Source organism: Sinohyriopsis cumingii, chromosome 8, assembly GCF_028554795.1.
Source record: "Sinohyriopsis cumingii isolate HCF-2022 chromosome 8, ASM2855479v2, whole genome shotgun sequence".
In the NCBI taxonomy this organism is placed as follows: Eukaryota; Metazoa; Mollusca; class Bivalvia; order Unionida; family Unionidae; genus Sinohyriopsis; species Sinohyriopsis cumingii.
In genome coordinates this window covers 28,919,724-28,939,871 of record NC_142968.1, presented here as the reverse complement: position 1 = coordinate 28,939,871, position 20,148 = coordinate 28,919,724, and positions in this window count along the sequence as shown.

Here is a 20,148-nt window from a genome sequence, read left to right as displayed (position 1 = left end):
TGAAAATCAATACATGTGACTGTCGTCAGTGTTGAAATCAATGCATGCATGTGGACAGTACACAATGCTGGTGTTACCTTGACGAGAATGACTTTGATTTAATTGGGCAGTGTGTTAAAGCCTGTCCATATAATTCTGCAATAAATTAAAGTTTTTTTTTTTTTTTTTTTTTTTTGCAGTTAGTTATGTCACATTATTCCTTTCCTTTATTTGTACTGCAGGCATATCAAACTGTACAACCAACTAAGACGACGGATTGGACAGAAACGTTAAAGAAGAATACGTTAGGAGGATGAAAACAGAAATCATGAGAGTGGTAAGACGCGGAGGAAGAGAATATAATAGAGTAAATAAAAACCATAATTTAACAGAAAACATGAGGGGAAGGAAAGAAGAGACGGAGCCAGATGATATAGTTGCGACTGAAGTGGAAACGCTGGAAGATTACTAACTAATGGCGTTCAATGTATTCGATGATGTATTCTAGACAAAGTAGGTCAACATTGACTCTTATTATATATGTGTGACTTTGCAATGCATATGACGACAATACTACACTCAACACAGTGATCAAATCGAATAGAAATTAGATAAAACGGGTTGTCTTATCACAAATATTGTAACAATTGCAGAGAATAAAGCATACGATGATGTCAATTACAGAAACTTCAGACCAGCGGATTCAGAAGCTGTAATCTCCTCAGTTAAAAGGAACAGTGTTGAAAAAAGAAAAAAGAAAACGGATCATAGAAAACGTATCCTACGACAATAAATATTGATGTGAACGATTATGTAAATGACAAGACCATCAGAACACTTTCTCCAAACGTTGTACATTCATCATAGGTACAGAACATGGTGATAAAATGGGTCCAAACTGTCAAATGTTAGGAACATATCACCTGTGACAGCAGACTTTTGATGCGGATGAAATGCCGTACTCAAAAGCGGCTTCAGAAACTGACAGCTTATCATCATCGTTGAAAAACATAATTACACAACCAATAAAGCCATATATACAACAATTGCTTTTTGTTTAATAGGTTCCAAGAAATTCTAATTTATCACGTAGAATTTGACATCTGGAATTATGTACAATAGTATGCACGCGAGAAAATAAAATGCAACAGCAGAGTAATTACATATCAATATTCCTTCAGGAGCCAGGAGGGTCAGAAGTGCACGATTGGTCATTGCTGAGAAGTATCGTCTCCCTATCTCAGCAGTCATTACCGCCGAGGCTGAAACACAGGCAAGTCAGTGCGTTTTGTCATATAGTTTGTGATTTTTAGGATTATTGGGCAATTATAAGAAGGTGTACAAGCCAAGGAGCGATGCTGAGAAACATCTTTGAGACATACGTCTAGAAATACTTATTAACATTGCAGCACGTGGGAACGTCTGGGTCGAAGAGGAAATTATTCTTGTTGTGAACTTTTCGAAGTAAAGTTCTCATCGCGGCATTAAACATGCGTACGTACGTTCACGTGGTGCCCTTGTAGTCCTAAATAATGGAGAAACCAAGACTATCAATGACACAATCAATAACGATTTTGCATCAGTACTCAGACAGCTTGATGATTACACCAGTACCGTTTCAGAGTGGTCATTTTCCGCATGCTCCGAAGTTCATATTGATGTTTTCTCGTACCTTTTCCCGGGCCTAGTTATTTCCCAACCCTAGCCTGTGTTGCGAGGAGAGACGTAATACATTTCGAAAACAACAATAACGGCTGTTTTATATGGGTGCTGTTATACGCGCTTCATCCTGCGTGTGATGATAGGGATCAGCTTCGAAAGTTCAAACAGTGATGTGTGAAAAATAAAATTTCTTGTACAGATTATTGTCATTAGTACGCTTGAACATTTCAAAGCGGATGTAGTCATTAATGTGTTTAATTGATAGAGTGCCCGCCCAATCGATGGATGCACTCGTGTGGGCAAACGTTGAGCTGTTGTTTTTGATCAACAAGGAAAACATCATCGACGTGGTTTACATGCTCTTCTCCGGAAGACTGTGAGTTGTTTGGCTCCAGTCGTGCATCCAGCCGTGCTCCAGGTTCTTGACCCTCAATAATTGGATCCAAAAATATATGTTTCAACAGGATATGTACGCCAGGTTATCACATGCAGTTTGGTTGACACGGCAGCAATGTAAGTTCTGCGTTTGTTTTGGACCTGAAAGGACCGGAGCCGGAGGTTCTGACAGGTTAGTCTTCTTTGCTCCTTACATGATGCAAGTTCCAGAGATCTCAGTTCTGCTTTTACGCATTAGAACCAGGAACAGATTTGGGGTAGGAGTTCTCATGAAGCATCGTGTAAAATATGAAGGCTTGCTGATGTTGCATATAGCAAGTGGTGTTCAACATATCAATGACGCTAAAAATAAAATGCCCCCTCCGGCAGTCGATCTCTTGAATGTAACTGCAAACTGCGACATCTCATGCATTGTTATATTGGTAAGACATCAATCGTCCGTTAATTACTGGCACGATCAGTCATCTCCATGCGTGCCTCTCTTTACATAAACCCCAAATAGAGTGATATGATGTAGTAAATATTATCTGGCCAACTTCAACTTGATCTAGTATGTGACGCCATCTGTGTCAATTACAAAACCTTGATTGCATCAAAGGCGCCCTAGTGTCTTCCATGCAACAATCCCCGATTAACGGATATATGTTTTCTCGCCTACTGGATCAGGACAGAGAGGTTAAACTTTGACGTAACAAATGTATATGAGAGGTTAATCTATTCAATGCAATGGCTACCGCACTTGTACGTGCAATTTCATTTCAAGTTATCAAAACGCCAAAGCCTCTTGTATTTAATATATTAACAAAATGGTGTCATGGCGATATATTTTTTTTTTTGGGTGATAGGGCACCAGACAGATCTCCCCTCCGATTTTCCCCAAAAAATAAAGGTGTTTTATGGTGTAAGTTGCCTTCGAAGGTATGTATGTTTGTCTTATTTTAACAAAAGAATTTCGTTCAAATATTTAGTTAACTACTGACAATTTTGTAGGGGTATTATTTTTTCCTTCCCACCTTTTTGTGATCTGTGCCAAAGATCTCATACGTCCCGTGTGTTTTTGCTATATATTGTGCGTATGCTATAGATTTAGATGCAGGGAAGGCTAGTCTCAGGCAGATTATATCCCAGCTGTCTTATCATTTAAAATTTTTTGACTTACGAATTGTCTAAAATTTTGGATAATGTATTTTTCTTTCTATTTGAATTTTTGAATTTTGTAGAGAAAACGGTGTATTTCAAGATTTATAAAACAAAATATATTAATGTTTCACATGCGTGATCGTAGTGTGTCGTTTTCTCTTTGTATCTTATTTGCTGAGACGGCTAATCCTGAGTAAGCAGCCGCACTTTCTTTATTCGTTTATGCATCCCTTATCTGCGGATTTTAGCCGTCTCATTTGTCATTAAAGATATAAAAGTTCCAAGCGATATTTCGCTCACATTAGTACTAAGCGTTTTGGGGTCCTTGCATCATACTCTGTGCCGATCACTAAACAGGTGTCAACAAGAGTTGTTGATAATGTTAAAAGAGCTGGTTGGGAGTGGTTTGAAAAGGTTTGCACCTCATGAGATTCAGTCGATTCGAGATTGACTATGACGATTAATAACTTGAAAAGTTCCAGTTTTACTCCCACTAACATCAACGATATCCGCCACACTTGGTACAATCATCAATGCAGCTACTTAAGAACGTCTGCCATTATTGTGTGTTTCTACAATACTATCTGCAGGTGTCTGAACAATAATAGGTTCAGAGAACCGCTGACAGCCGGCACGATCCTACTCGCAAACAGATTTACATAGTCAGCAAAGTTGCTCCCATTCCATATTTAAAACACAGTCGAACACCCAGAACAAACCGTAGCACAAGAAAATTGCTATTATAGTGATTTAATTGAAACTTCTGCCGCATATTTTATTTCCATGACATACACCATCGTAATGATTGCATCATATTGCCTATATATATATATATATATATATATAGAGAGAGAGAGAGAGAGAGAGAGAGAGAGAGAGAGAGAGAGAGAGAATTGGGAACAATGTATAGTCTTGTTTATGATAAGAATTTAGGCGTATTTTATGATTTAACTTTATTTTTAGTATTAACATGACGGCCGATCAATTGGTTGCATGGTTTGGGAAAGTCGACTCGATTACCTCTGAGGCAGTCCTATTCAATCAGACCTATTTTGCTTGGCTTATTGATATCTTCGTCATTTGAGTGTCAGATAAAAGTCTTCATTGATTGCATATTACTGTATAGCTGTGTGAGAGAGAAAGAAATTTAGATTTTCGAGCTTTTCCTAAATAACTCATATCTAATCATATTTATAGTAAGTTTCCCGTGAACGGCCGGGGATGTAGTTGGGACTAACGTCTGAAGAGTGTGGAAGACGAAATACATTAGTAGCAAATCTAGTAATCGTTGGCATGTAAATGAAAGGATTTAACATTATAGTAGGAGTAGAACCAGCAGTCAGGTTTGTGCAAATTCTGTCTTAGGATAATAGAATAATAAATATTTCTGCCAGAAATAGAAATGAAGTGGCTTTTAAGTTTTGTCACAATGTTTATTCCACAAAAAGTGTAAGTCAGAGAATGGAGCAATTAGATCGATATTGTTTCTTTGTTATAATGCGAAAATTTGAAGAGTCATTGTTTCATATCACGTTATTATCAGCTTATCCACTTTGGCCAAACTGATTTCAATATGAAAAATTAAACAGTGACTATTTTTTTATGATAGTGGATCTTCGATCTTCCTCTACCAGTATAAATTATTTCAGATACGAAATGAATGCAAGCACATTCTGATGCATCATATGTTATTGAGGAGAGGGTGGGATTTCTAATAGTTTTTATAAGTCTGTATTCTACACTGTCAAATAATGTCACAGACATATAAAGATAAATCAGCATCAAGCCTCCGTCATCAAGCCATACCGCCACCCATGCCTATTGCCATTCATTAGCTTCCAACTCGAAACATAAGTTACATTCAAGACGTTGATATTAATTCATTTTTCTATTCAAAATGTTTATTCTCCACATATATAAAGTTGTACAAGTTAATAAAGACTTTCTTGTCAAATAGATTACATATCTCGGAATTTCACTGATTTTTTGTCGTGCATATGTGTATGTTATATATATATATATATATATATATATATATATATATATATATATATATATATATATATATATAATGAATATATGTGTTTTTGTACGTGGGTGTGTTTGTGTGTGAGGAACGACAGAATCTAATTTTACTTCGTGAAAGGAAGAGTTAACACATTTAAGTACAAGACCACCTGAACATGAAGTGAATTCAATAATGAAACAATACAAAGAAGGCTGTATAAGCTGTGCATCTTATACGCTACCACAAAAACGCATTCCCATACCTGATACAAAGTTAATCACAACCACAACAGCGAATTATGAATATATCTTGGGCACATGAGTATCCATGTGTATAAACACATTACGTGTAATCTTTCCAAGTATGATTACATCATAAGTATTATTTTTTATATTATTCCGTAAATTACTGGATTCTATATATAAAATAATTGTGATAATTCACTAGAGTAAATAACGATAAACAATTTTACTGCGGCGTTGATAACAAGGAAACCTTGGAATTCGAAGTTATATTTAGAATCTTACGTGGCCGAGTGGTAAAGATAGCCGCTTCCTCGACCAGAGTCCCTTACATTAGGTGCGAATTATTGTTTCGTTAATGTGCTATCTTACTTTGCATTGGAAATGAGCATACTATAAACTGTTTTTATTATTAGTGTTAATAATCACAACATTCAGAGGAAATAGCAGAGGGGGTGAACGGACCGACTTTTGAAGCGTCCAAACCGAAATAAGCCTTCCTACAAAAGGGATTAAAATGACGTTAAATACCATAACTAACCGTGTTGAGGATTCCTCAAAGAGTTCCTCAAAGAGTTCCTCTTGGGGGTTAGTTCATTTTATTTTCTCTGATTGTAAACTCATCAATAGCGAATATATTACAAAAATTGAACCAACTTGAGGTCGCACCTCCTCTGGTGCTATTAACCAAATATTTTATCAAGACCCACACGATATCTTGTTCTGGGATCATGTAACTTTATCGTTATAAATCCACCTGGGGTTGACTGTGCTCGTGAATTTTTTTTTAAAATTTAATTATATCCATGTCACCGCCACACCAAGTTTAATGAATGTTTCGCAACGTATGCGTATCGACTCCATTAAACACAAATAAAATATTACAGTTATCTCTGATCACTTTTGGTATTTGTGTATATCGCTGAGTAACATAAATCACATCAGGGTTTTTATATCTGCCTCGAGAAAAAATCCTAGTTGGATTTAATTCTTTGTCCAGCATCACTTCATCATATACAACCAAATTATCAACAAATCCATCAAAATCATCAACGAACGGTGCTTCATCAATATCGGTTATAAATTCGATAACATCGCCATCTTTGTCCAACAATCTTGCGTTTTCATTAACATCTTTAAGCACATCATAGCATCTCTGATCATCTACAGATGGTGCTACTAAATATAACGTATCCCAATTTAGCCATCTCATTATTAACTTAAGTAGCAATTGCGTCTTACCAGATCCAGACGGGCCAGTTATTATCATTCTGATGGAATTTGGTAGCGCTGTATGGTGTTTAACTGGCTCTTGTTTTCGAGTCGCTGAGAAACCAATTATATCCATATTATATAAATACATGAATTTATATTGTTTACGTTGTAGACCTAAAACCCCAACTAATTATCTATCCACGGTTATAACAAAAAATAAAAGAATAGCATATGGTGGAAGGTGTTCAGTATGTCACAGACAGAAGTGTTCCTTTTTACCTAGAACTCTACGTAAAGACGGTGGTGATATTGCTACATTAATGTCAAAGTTCCCAGGCACTCCTGGGCTAAATACCCTGGAGAAAAACATCTGCCAGGACATAATTACTGTGGTCCTGGTACTCGACTTGATATCAGGCTTGATAATCAGGATCAACCAAAACCAGGTGAGTATCCTATAAATGATATTGATAAAGCATGTCACATTCATGATACGGCTTATAAAAGCAAAAACCTGCAAGACAGGCATATTGCAGATGTGAAGTTGATTCATTCATTAAATTCTAAAAAAAAATATCAGAGAATCATTATCTAACTGGTTAGTAAGATCCGCGATGAAAGGTAAATTAGCGCTAGGTGCTGGTAATTAATTATAAATGAAATCAATTTATTATTCCCCAAGAGGATACTGGAGAGGTAGAGCAGCAATTAGTAAACTCGCTGACGCAGCAAATGTCACACGTTCTACTGCTGAAGCGTGGTTAACCAAACATGCAATATGGCAAATTTACCTACCACGACCGAAACGAATTCAGTACGCGTATTTTGATGTCAATGTTCCTAATGAAGTTCATCAAGCAGATATTTTGTTTTTACCACACGATACTATCAAAATACGAAGACATCAAATAACATACAAATACGCGCTAACTGTCATTGACGTTTCAAGTAAGTATAAATAAGCAGAACCATTATCATCTAAAACATCATCAGAAGTAGCTTCTGCGTTTGAACGAATTTATCAGTGAGGTGGTCGACGATGGCCACAGCTATTACAGGTTGATCCTGGCAAAGAATTTCTTGGTCCAGTATCATCGTTGATGAAGCTACATAATGTCAAAATACGACGAGGACATACTGCAATTCACCGTGATCAGGTAATTGTTGAACGATTCAATCGAAGGCTGGCTGAGCGGTTCTTTGGATAACAATACGCGAAGGAAATAATTCAGGACAAGAGATCTCGCGAATGGGTTGCAAGATTACCAAGTGTGATAACTGCGTTATATAATGAGATTACTCGAATAACCAACATGAAACCAATTAATGCAATTATGTAAAAAACATATACCCGTACAACGACATGATGTTTCAGCGCAGTCAGTACTGGTTAATGTTACTGTAAGACATTTATATGAGCCCGGTGAACCTGAAGGTGGTAAAAAAAGAGCGACTGATCCTACTTGGAGTATTACGACGCACAAGATATCTAACATAACAAGATCTACTGGTAGACCCGCAATCTACAGACTGTATTCAACGTGGTTTTACACGTGACAACTACAAGTAATTCCTGAGGATACACAATTACCGCCCCGATTACTTAACTAGCGCATCGACGTTGATTACATTCAAGACAGGTCAACATCACATTTTCACATGTATGACCATGACGGTTATCTTTTCTAAATTGTCTTGGATTATTACTCGAGTACTGCCACAACATTATACAATTACAGCTCGCACAATGATTATTCTGTTGTTGTTTCAGCGCTATGATAAATTCAGCATCTATATCGAAATCGCGTTTATTTATTCATTTTTGTCACTTTGTTTATAACGAGCTAATTTTTTTCTTATTATATCATCATCGAGGACATCATTGATAATTGTAACGTCCATGACAATTCTCCGCAGCTGAGATATTCGTCTAACTCGAGACACTGCGAGATAAACTAAATTTGACCATTCGATACGATCATCAACGATCCAAACTCGAGTATCAGAAATAGTTAATCCCTGAGATGAATGAATCGTCATTGCGTATTCTAGCGTCCACGATGATTTATCAGCGCGTAGAGCATCTTCAACAACATTGACATCAACTGCGACAATATCATTTAATACTAAATTCTGTTTCCTAGACTCTGTCAAGTGTCCTGGGATATCAACGTCAATATTCTGCCTCCGTGTTTAAGCTGGTCTATAACACAGCGGCACTGGCAACGTTGGAAACTTTTCTCATTGCAACTGAAACAACCGCTGTTGAAGTGTACCTCTGACTATCTTTCTACTTGCAACTATCAAATCATCTGGTCTCCACGTTTGCAGAAAGTCGTTCTTTGAAGTTTTCGAAATTATTTTACGCATAATTTCACATTGAATTTTATTCGGTTGTAGTCTGATTAATTTTTTAAACTGTTTTAATTCTGCATCAAGTGCTCTATGATCATAATTTATTTCTTCATAATAATCCACAAAATTTCGCAGCCAATCGTGCGGAGATAATCCAATAAAGGGTGGTGGTTGACCATCATCGCCGCATATTATCACAGCTGTATTTTTCAATAACAGCCAATCGAGAAACATTTTTAATGTTTCTAATGATACTGTACATATTTCATCCCAAACGATAATCCTTGGAATATATTTCTTTCCCATCCTCGAGGTAGTCCATGCGTCACCTTTGTACCTAAAAAAGCTGTGATGAGTACACGATTGTACCCATTGTTGTTTCATTTCACTTGCGAGTTTATGTGTAGGAGTTAAAACAATCATATCTGAATTCTGAAATAGTTCAATCACCCGAGAGGTTTTACCAGAACGCCAGGTCCGTTTAGATAAACTGTTTTATTTTTATTTATTTGATCGTACACTGATGGTACAGACGATAGTTTTAATGTCTGATGTTTTTTACAATAAATGTCTTTAACTTCAACATCAGCGGATTCGGAATAATTAAGTATATTTTCCTTTTTTATTCTCCACGAACCCCATGATGCACAAGTACCGATATGTAGTTGTTCCAGCAATCCTGAATATTTTTATTGATATAAAACGAATCCGTAGTGACTCTGACAGCGAGTACAGCAATTCTGTTTATCATCGATAATAGGTTTATCGAAACGTACGCTGACATTGATGATCTTAAATGAGTACACTGCGGTGACTCACCGTCCAAAGAACTCACAATTGTACCTAATTTAGTTGCATTTGGCAAGAAAGCTATTTCTCGACTATAAACGTGTTTCTACTCGTTGTATCAGCGATTATAAAATCTTACTCAGCATCGTCCATAATCAATCTTGTACAGTGTCGTCTATGATCGTATGATCCTCCTTGGGTGAACTTGCCAATTATTTTTCTACCAAGATCTTTTGTAATTTTATTCTCATAATCGGTTGTATCAGGATTTTCATCATCAGAATATTCTTTTTGTTGTGGTAACCAAAGTTCGGTTTGTTTCCGATATGATATAATTGCTTCACTTACAATTAACAATGTTACTATTTTATAATCGAGCATATACCGTAACAGTACTATTGGTGCCCACATTTTTTCTGAAAAATGTTTTTCAAGTATAACAAATCACACGGAGATCTTTAGCAAACTCTAATAACCCGATACAAGCGAACCCAGTCAGGTCAAAATCCGGTAATGGTAAATTTAACGATACTCTGGTCATCTCGTGCGTCGGATGACAAAATCTTTTAAAGTATACAGAACATTCTCCCATTCCAAGAAAACTTCCAGGTTAACATGCAACCATATCAACCGAAATAACATCTCTGTGATCGTATTTACTATTCCATAATCCACCGTGTCCGTATTCGACACAACTGGATACTATATCATTAAGAAATCAAACCGAGTTGGTTTCCATGAGTTCTTTTCTCGAGCAAAATGAGCCGCAACTGCCGGAACAGTAAAACAATTACTGAGTAAATTTTCAACATTGACGATGTCATTGTTGGTATATTTCATTGAAATATCTGTCATTTTTGATGAAGAAAATCTGTCGATAAATAACGCCATTAAGTCGCACAAACTGATCAAACTTACTTTTCTCCTTGGTACATATACTTCCCAGTTCATCGTCGTTTTCATTTTGAAACAGCCAAACGGATACAGGATAGTTTTACTTATTTCGTTAATAAAATCAAAATATTATCGTTATAAAATTTAACAATCCGATCTCGTGGAAATATTGTTACTGCGCTAGTTCATGCATGTGCATTGTGATCAATAATTTCGATTGAAGCTCCTTTTTATTTATATTTTGATTCGTATAAAATCTCCCCAGTCATAATTTTTACGGTTATTGGGGATTTTAGTTTTTTTCCTAACTCAGCGACATCTTTGATAGATGCCCCGGTATCTTTAACTATTTCTCCCTACTCGTTTATTATTTTACTTCTTTTATCCGTTAGACCGTTTCCACGAGTGGAAAGAGTAAAATGTTCTGTTACTCGTTCGGCTACACAATTTATTTTTGATAATTTCATCGGTTTCAGGTTATCAACGCTGGGTTTTTCATTTATCTGATAGATTCCATAAATAACTGCTGTTACAGGATACGCTCGCTCATAATACGGTTTGTCAATACCAGTCAACATTTCTGGTTTGGAATTTTTACTTAATATGGCAATTTTTTCATTATTAAGGACACGATCATATTTGTCACGGATAATCCAATGATCTGTTTCTGTTAATACAACACATTTTACTCTGAATAAATATTTTCGATCATCAATGTAGTTAATGATAGTTGCCGCTCGTTTATCATTCATCGTAGCCTCGACATCTTTGTCCTTGACAGAGTCATTGCGTATAATTTTAAACGTTGACCATACGTGAGATGCACCATGTGTGTGAAATTCTTTCTTGCCGTCGTGAATTTTATTAATCAAACTTTAATTTTTCGGATCAAACAGATCTTGTATTGGCAAGTTGGGAGATTAAATTTTATTTCCCAAGGCTTGATTCTGGATAATCTCTCAAATTCCTTCATATTATATTTAAGACAAACATTTAAATTGAAATATTATATATACAATGTCTCAACAGGATAAATGCAAATGGCTGTTGATCGGTTCATTGACTCCTTGTAATAAATCCTGCGTAAAGGAATTGTGCTGGTATCATTTACAGTGGGTTCGTAATAGAAGACTGGGACCAATACTGTGTCTGCGATGTGGTGTTGGAGTACGAGATAAAACACAGTTGTGTTCACAATGTGGTGGTAAAAGATACAGAGAACTTAAAAGATAATATGATTTTTAAAAAAAAATTACTATAACAACGTGGAGGTTTATCTGACTAAGTTTACAGGCAAATTATGGTTTAAAATAATAATATTACATATATATATATCACATATATGAAGCAAAATATTGCTAACCACTCACGGACTACGAAGCAAATCGTGATGGTGTGATTAGACACTGTAGATTGAAAAGACCAGTTGGTACTGTTGATAACACCGGTTATCTTAGATTTACTGCTGGGAAAAAAGGTATCACAATCATAGATTCTCATGCGAGTGTTTCTTTGGGGTGATCAAAGATGGTCTTATCATCGACCATTTTGAGGGATAAAAACTTCATAATAACTTAATTAATCTTCAGGCTATTACACAGAGTGAGAACTCTGCACGGGGAGGGACAGGTAAACATAAAGCAATTGGAAAGAGGGTGATTAAATCTACCAATAAAGAAACTGGTGAAGAAATGATTTTTCAATCAATGAATCCTGTTGCGAGATATTTTGATATTCACCCGCATTCAGTACAGAAAGTCACGGAAAATATATACAAATCTGTATTCTCGAAAAAATATAAGCGAAAAATCATTTTCCAATATCAATAATGCAGATAACTGTCATCTTTAGCAAGTAATTACCTCGAATTTTATTTATTAACTATTTATTAATTTTTTTTATTTTTTCGGTCCATTCTTCACTCGCATACTACTCATTTTTCCACTTGAGCGAAGGTAGATAATTCTGTAATATATCTTTCTCCGTAGATTGTGATTTTTTATGGTCGTAATTAGTTGATTAACCATCTACGTCGTAATTAATATCAATAACGTAACATAATTGTATTAGTAGAAAAATATTTATGGTTTCTAACTTACAAAATAGAAAAATGAATGCGGTTACATTGTATAATATAGCAAGTTATTTTTAGTTCTATTACGAGAAATCGAGGCAGAACACGCTGTTTTAATGCAGATATTTACAATCTGTTCAGAAACCGCTGTTATATCTATATTTTGTGCAGAAATATTTAAACCGATCTGTAGGTAACTATAAACGTCGCCGTGGGAGATGTACATATATTTTTTCAGACTCGATTTCATCAAGGCAGAAACCGCTGTTTGAGTGCAAAAATATTTACAATCTGTTCAGAAACCGCTGTTTGAGTGCACATATTTACAATCTGTTCAGAAACCGCTGTTATATACATATATTTTATGCAGAAATATATATAGTTTACAGTGTGTTCAGAAACCGATCTGTAGGTAACTATATAATAATTTCTGAAAGGTATATCTGTCAGATGCTTCCGTAGCTCATTACTAGAGTGTCGAATTACGAAACACGAGGTCTGGCGATCGAGTCATATGACTGACAACTGTCGGTGATTACGCTTATTTGTGATTTGTATAATTAATTGGAGCTCCGCCGAAACTCAATATAAAAAACACCCTCCACGTATTCACCAAGTGGTGGATACATCTTTTAGTATCACCCACTGGCTGATTATTGGGGGTTTTTGAAAAAATATATTGAGCGTAGAAAATAGCCCCGTACATGTTGTGTTGTCCTTAGTTTTGTGCTGTCCTTACCGTAAATACTATAAATACTATGAGTTGTGCTATCCTTACTGTAAATACTATAAATACTGTGTGTTGTGCTGTCCTTAATTAAGTTATGTGTGTCCTCTGAACTCACCAGGATGCGATGGCAGGCTAAAGGTTCATTTGAGAGATGTGCTGTCCTTAGAAATAAGTTATACATTAATTAAGTTATATGTTGTACTGTCCTTAGAAATAATAAATATTTTATTCTGAAATATAATATATTTCGTGTGCCCTCTGAACTCGCTAGAATTCGGTGGCAGGCTAGAGGTTCATACGAGGGTTGTGCCGTACTGTGACGTCATTCACCAAAACACGCCCTCTTGAGCCTATAAAATGCGGTGGCAGGTTAATGGCAGGTTAGTGGCTCTCATTGGGGGTTGTGTTTCGTGTATCCTCTGAACTCGATAGAATGCGGTGGTAGGCTAGGAGTTCATATAGGTTTTATATGTTGTGTTGTGTATCCTCTGAACTCGCTAGAATGCGGTGGCAGGCTAGGGGTTTATGGGGTTATTTCTTTATTTTAAATATTTATATACTGTATAATGAACCATGAAAACATTATTGATGTTATTTCTGCTATTAAAAAACTAGAAAAAGACAGTATTAATATATCTGATGAACTGAATCCTTAAAACAAATTATTACTGATTTTCAAATTTTAGAAGAACGAAAAACTGAAAACGGACACACGCTTTCGTCTGAATACAAGTTCATAAAACGAATTCAGACGGCGATGTTTCAGTTACTAGATACTGTAGAAGACGATCAGGTGAAGGCATTTTTCCCTCTCTCTACCGCAGTAGAAAAAAATTAGATCAAAATTATCCAATGAATACGAAGCATAGAAAACGATCAATATTCGTAATAGACAATTAAGAAAAATTATGTCAGATCATGAAACGACCGAGCACGTGTAATAATTGTATTACTCTGAACTATTTTATTTTATCAGATATATTTTATTTATTTTGAAATATTTTATTTTAATCAGAAATATTTATATTATTCTGAAATATTTATATTATTCTGAAATATTTACATCATCCTGAAATATTTATATTATTCTGAATCATTTTATTTATTCTGAAATATTTATTTTATTCTGAAATATTTATATTATTCTGAAATACTTTTTATATTATTCTGAAATATTTATGTTATTCTGAAATATTTAGATTATTCTGAAATATTTTTTTTATTCTGAAATATTTATATTACTCTGAAATATTTATATTATTCTGAAATATTTTTATTATTCTGAAGTATTTTATTTATTCGGAAATATTATTATTCTGAAATATTTATATTATTCTGAAATATTTGTTATATTATTCTGAAATATTTATGTTATTCTAAAATATTTATATTATTCTGAAATATTTTATTATTCTTAAATATTTTTGTTATTCTGAAACATTTTTTTATTATAAAATCTGATGGATTTGTATAATTTTGAGTACCTAACTACCCATGAGAATTAACAAACTGATCGATTTGTATAATTTTGAGTACCTAACTACACATCAGAATTAACAAACTGATCGTGTTGTATAATTTTGAGTACCTAACTACCCATCAATTTCAGAATAAAAAAAAATATTTCAGAATAATAATAAGATATTTCAGAATAATAATAAGATATTTCAGAATAATAATAAGATGTTTTTTGTAGTATGTTTTGCAAAACTGATCGATTTGTATCATTTTGAGTACCTTACTACCCATCAGAATTAACAAACTGATCGATTTACATGACTTTGACTACCTAACTACCCATCAGAATTAACAAAGTGATCGATTTACATGATTTTAAGTATCAACCACCCCATCAATTTCAGAATAAATAAAATATTTTAGAATAAATATATATTTCTGATCAAAGATTATTACGATCAAAGTCTTAAGACAGAAATCTTACGATTTACAATCAATTCTCTCCCCGTAGTTCAATTAAGTGTCCGTGGTGGTTAGTGAGTTTAAAATTTATTCGTGTTAACATATTATTATGACACCGCAGATAAACAGGATTGGTTGGTTCTTGCACGATCAAATCCCCAGGGGGTACTTGTGGTGTGAACGTATATAAAATATATCCTTGTTGAGCCTGATTCGACTTTCCAAGATCTATTTGACAGCTACCATTGGCTACATCACAAACGAGATTAATCGCGATTGTTGAAGTTATATTGACGATTCCTGGTGAGATATATCTGCTGCCTCCATACTGACCGTTATCATGTCTGAGAACGACTGGAGGTGGTGATATTTTTCTCCACGCATCGAGTATTTTAAGAAAGATTTCGTTGATAATATCGTTGACTGATTTTGTCAAGTCGTCTGTGGAAAATCCTGGTAACACAAATGTTTGTAATTCAGCTTCAGTTAATTTATAATGATTGAGGTATATCTGTTTTAAACTTTTTCCTCCTAAATATGCATAAGTAGTAGCATTTATTAAATCAACAATAGCCGGATTAGTATATTTAAGGTCTGAAATAATCTGATTTAGGTGTTGTATTATCTCAATGATTTTTTCTCTTAGATTGTTATTAGGATATTCCAGAATATAATTTTTAAACAACTGTATTAATGATGTGTATGTGGTTGTGTACTCAGTTTTATTTCCATTAGCTATTTCTCTGAAATCTCTATCATAAACAATTTCATTTAAAGTTTTTCGATCAACATCAATCAAGGAAAACGGCATCTTGGGATATTGTTTTTCATCACTAATAATATAAAGGTCATCCCTTACACGCCATGGATAAGAAACTTGATATTCTGGCTCGGTTATAAACTTTTTTTCGTTAGTAGTAAATTCAATCAACTTCGGTTCTGATGGTCCATGATACTCTGGCGGGATTTAAGGCCAACCTAAGACATTTCTGATCGAAGATTGATAAATATCAACGACATAATCAGGAGAGTGTATCTCAACCGTAGCGGATAAAGTCGGTTGATGAATGTTAATCGATATTTTTGATTCTTTTCCCGTTATTGATTTTATTCTGCGCTGAAATTCTTCATTGATTTGTTCAATCTCATAACTGGCAGTTGGTATTCCAGCAACCTGCCAATCGTGAGTTTCCCTGGTGCTATCGGCACTGGGTTTGTTCTTATTAGCAAATACAAACGAATTATTTGCTGGTGTACCATTAAATGATTCCGATCTGATGTTTGGCCAACTATGATATACTCGTAATTGTGCTAGTGCAATTTCTTTTATTGGAATTGCAGTTAGAAGGTATATGCTAAATTCAGGATTAGTCGAACTTACTGAGATCATCGTTGTTTTTGGTGGAGTTGTGTTTGCCACGATCTGTTTGAGTAGCTTTCCTGGCGTTGTCATTATTGATTATACTTGTACCTTTAATACTAGCGCAGCTGTATATTGTAATCATTTCTGAAAACTCGAAATCAGAAATTATTCCATCACTAAGGCTAGCTGATAACAGCGAAGATAACCTCGAGTACGCTGATGTCGCTGTGTGTAACTTTATCATGTAATCGGTAAATTTTGCATTTGTGCAAGTACATATTTTTTTTGTGCAATGATATTAAGAACACCTGCAATCGTTGTTGTGGCTGAAATACAGATTGTCACGGCTACTGGTGCCATCATTGTCATTGTTAATAATAACACGCCGGTGGACGTAACAAAAGCAGATACTGAATAAGCCATTACGTTGACGATAACTAGTCGTCGTTGATATTTTTTTTTTACTTTTGCTGTGTATTTTTCGAAGATGTCTTTTAGCGCTGTTTGCCTTTCACGTGCTTGATTATACCAGTATTGAGATGCATCGTCGATTGAGGTACTCATTATATTTTATACAGTAACCATACTGATTTAAATAATCAACGGAGGTGTTTCAGCTACAAAGTCCAGACACCACCAGTAAGATGTTGCAGTTAATTTCTTATCAGCTGCTTCCAAAATAAATGTTTCTTCGTTTCCGCTATCTAATATGATAGATACAACTCCAGAAAACTTATCGGTTGAGTGCATCCATGGATACGTTGTAAATATTTCGAATTTTGCAGCACTGAACACAGACAGCCTGTACACGACAGTGACTGTTGCGGTATATTTGATAGTACTATTTTGTTTTGACCATGTTGCGAACCCGGATGATACTGTGTATACTGTGTCGGTAATATGTCCGGGAGTTACTCCGTGTGGAATTTTAATCAAATTAATTTTATTAACGATCTCAGGAATCCCACTTCCGTCTTCGAGTGTTCTTTTAATCGTGTCAATGTTCATTTTGACATCAGATAGACTTGCGTCAGCGGTGAGCGGATTACCGAAAAATTCATCCTCGATTTCATTAAGTTTTCTAAAATTTCTACGGAGATTTGTAACTGCGCTTACGTGAACATCGTACTCAGCCCTCAACGTAGACAGTTTACCATCTACGGTGCTATAGTTGACGTCAACGTATTTGTTCGTTGCGGCATCTTCGTCGGATGTTGGATCTCTCAAAACCACTATCTTATTTCCGTTCATGCTGAGTTCACCCGTCATTATGTCGCCATTGTTTTTCAAACGATTAACAACGCTTCTTGCAATTTCATCTCTGATGGTTGCAAACGATATACTTGAGTCTCTGATTCTACCGCCATCGGTAAATACTGGAATGTTATCCGTGACCGCACCGAGTACTCGTCGAACTATATCATTCCATTTGATGTTGCTCGTTTTTAAAACACCATATAGGTCCTGAAAAACAACAACTTCATCTCGGTCAACTCCAGCAAGATTCATAATATCAGCGAGTTCATCTTTAGTCGCGTACTTCGACAGATCCATGTCGTCGGTTTTGTTCTTACTGGTAGAAGAAGATCTTCCGTAAATATCAACCATTATAGATCTAAGATCTGTTTAAAACGCTTTGCGTTTAACGAAGCGGTTACTTGTATAATCATGCACGATTTTATGAGGTGCCGCGAAGACCTTGGTATAGCGACAAATACATTAAGTACTTCATGGCAGCATATTGGCAGATCTGTCATTGTTTGTGTTGGAAGCGTTGAATACCAAACCTTTACGTGAAGTGGCGCGACATACTTGACAAACTCACGCGGTGGAGCTAACCCGTACGAATCGAAATAAACGATTCCACGTGGATCAATTGCGTATGATACCCAATGAGTACCGGGTCCTGAATTCGAGTCGAGATTAATAATACCCGTTTCAACGCTATTTGGTCGTTCTGGTAATTGATCTCGAATGAAAGCACTTATAAACTCTTTTATTTTTAGTTGTTTAGCAGCATCAAGTAAATCAAGATTTGATGCTAGTGTAAAACTCCATTGGGAGTTCAACGTAGATAAGTTCCTGGAAGCCTCAGACCTCTTCCCCAACGAGATCCCGGTAATCTTAGACCGCTTCCCTTTTTTATACCCTTTTCCTGCTGCTTTCTTTAATGCCATTCCAGCAGCTGTTCCAACAGCACCTAACGCAGCTGCTTTTGCTACGGCTGGAGCAGCAGTGGCTATTAACGCCGGTATAGCTGCAAGAAGCAGGAAAATACCACCTGTTTTAACCATATCTTTAATGGCATTCGGAGAAAGAACAAGTTGAACTCCGGTTTTTGATTTCAGTGCTTTTATGAAGTGTTTTACTTGATTCTTGGTTAGTGATAGTTTATTTGGACCATCACTAGAAATCTGATCTTGTTTCAGCGTTATTTTTGTTCCGCAGTTTTTTGTTTAATTTGATTGAAGTTTTTTTTTACCTGACCGGGAGTCAGAGTTACGTTAACATGACTGTACGACATTTTTATGATAAATACTCGCCACGCTCCAAATAATGATTAAAGATTTTCTACTGATGCATCAACGACTCTCATTCGACCACTACCACCTTCAAGTAACATTGCTTTGTCGATGAGTATAACCACGATTGCTCTGTAAGGACCATAAACTGGTGGTGAACCATCTGCAAGAACTGGCGGTTCACCAACGCGAGCTCTGAAGTGTATATCAACGACATATTGTTTTGATAAATCAAGATGCTCCAGCGAAAAATAATAAATCGGATATAATTTTGTAAAATCTAACTGTGATATTTGCAAATCAGTATCTATATTTTGATCACGTCCCATAAATGTCATCAAACGATGATATGCTCGTGCCACATGATTATCTGTGTAACTCAGCATTATATCCTCGGATGGTTCTTGTTGTCCGTTTATTCTCAGCGAAACCTCGGTAACATTGAATTTGTCAAATATCATATGTGAACGTTTCTGATTACTGGTCCGTCTAATATCTTGCAACGCAACAAAAATATGTCGTGGCGCAGAAACGCCTTTTTGTGATACTATATGCCAAGTAAATACATCTTTAACAGAACTTTGAATAGCATCTGTGGTTACTGTTAACCATGATAGCATCGATTTACCACTTCTATCCATGAATGACAATAATTTCTGTTCTTCCGTGAATGAGGGAGTTAATACCGGTATCCACAATGAGAGTTTTTTTTATAATTACTTTAGCAGCAGCAACACCAGCACCTCGCCAGATTGCATCATTGTCATCACCTTTTCGCACAAGTACAACTGTGTGTCTAGCTCCAAAGATAACTTTTCTAGCAGTCCTGCAAAATCCGAACATATGAGACAGTGGAATT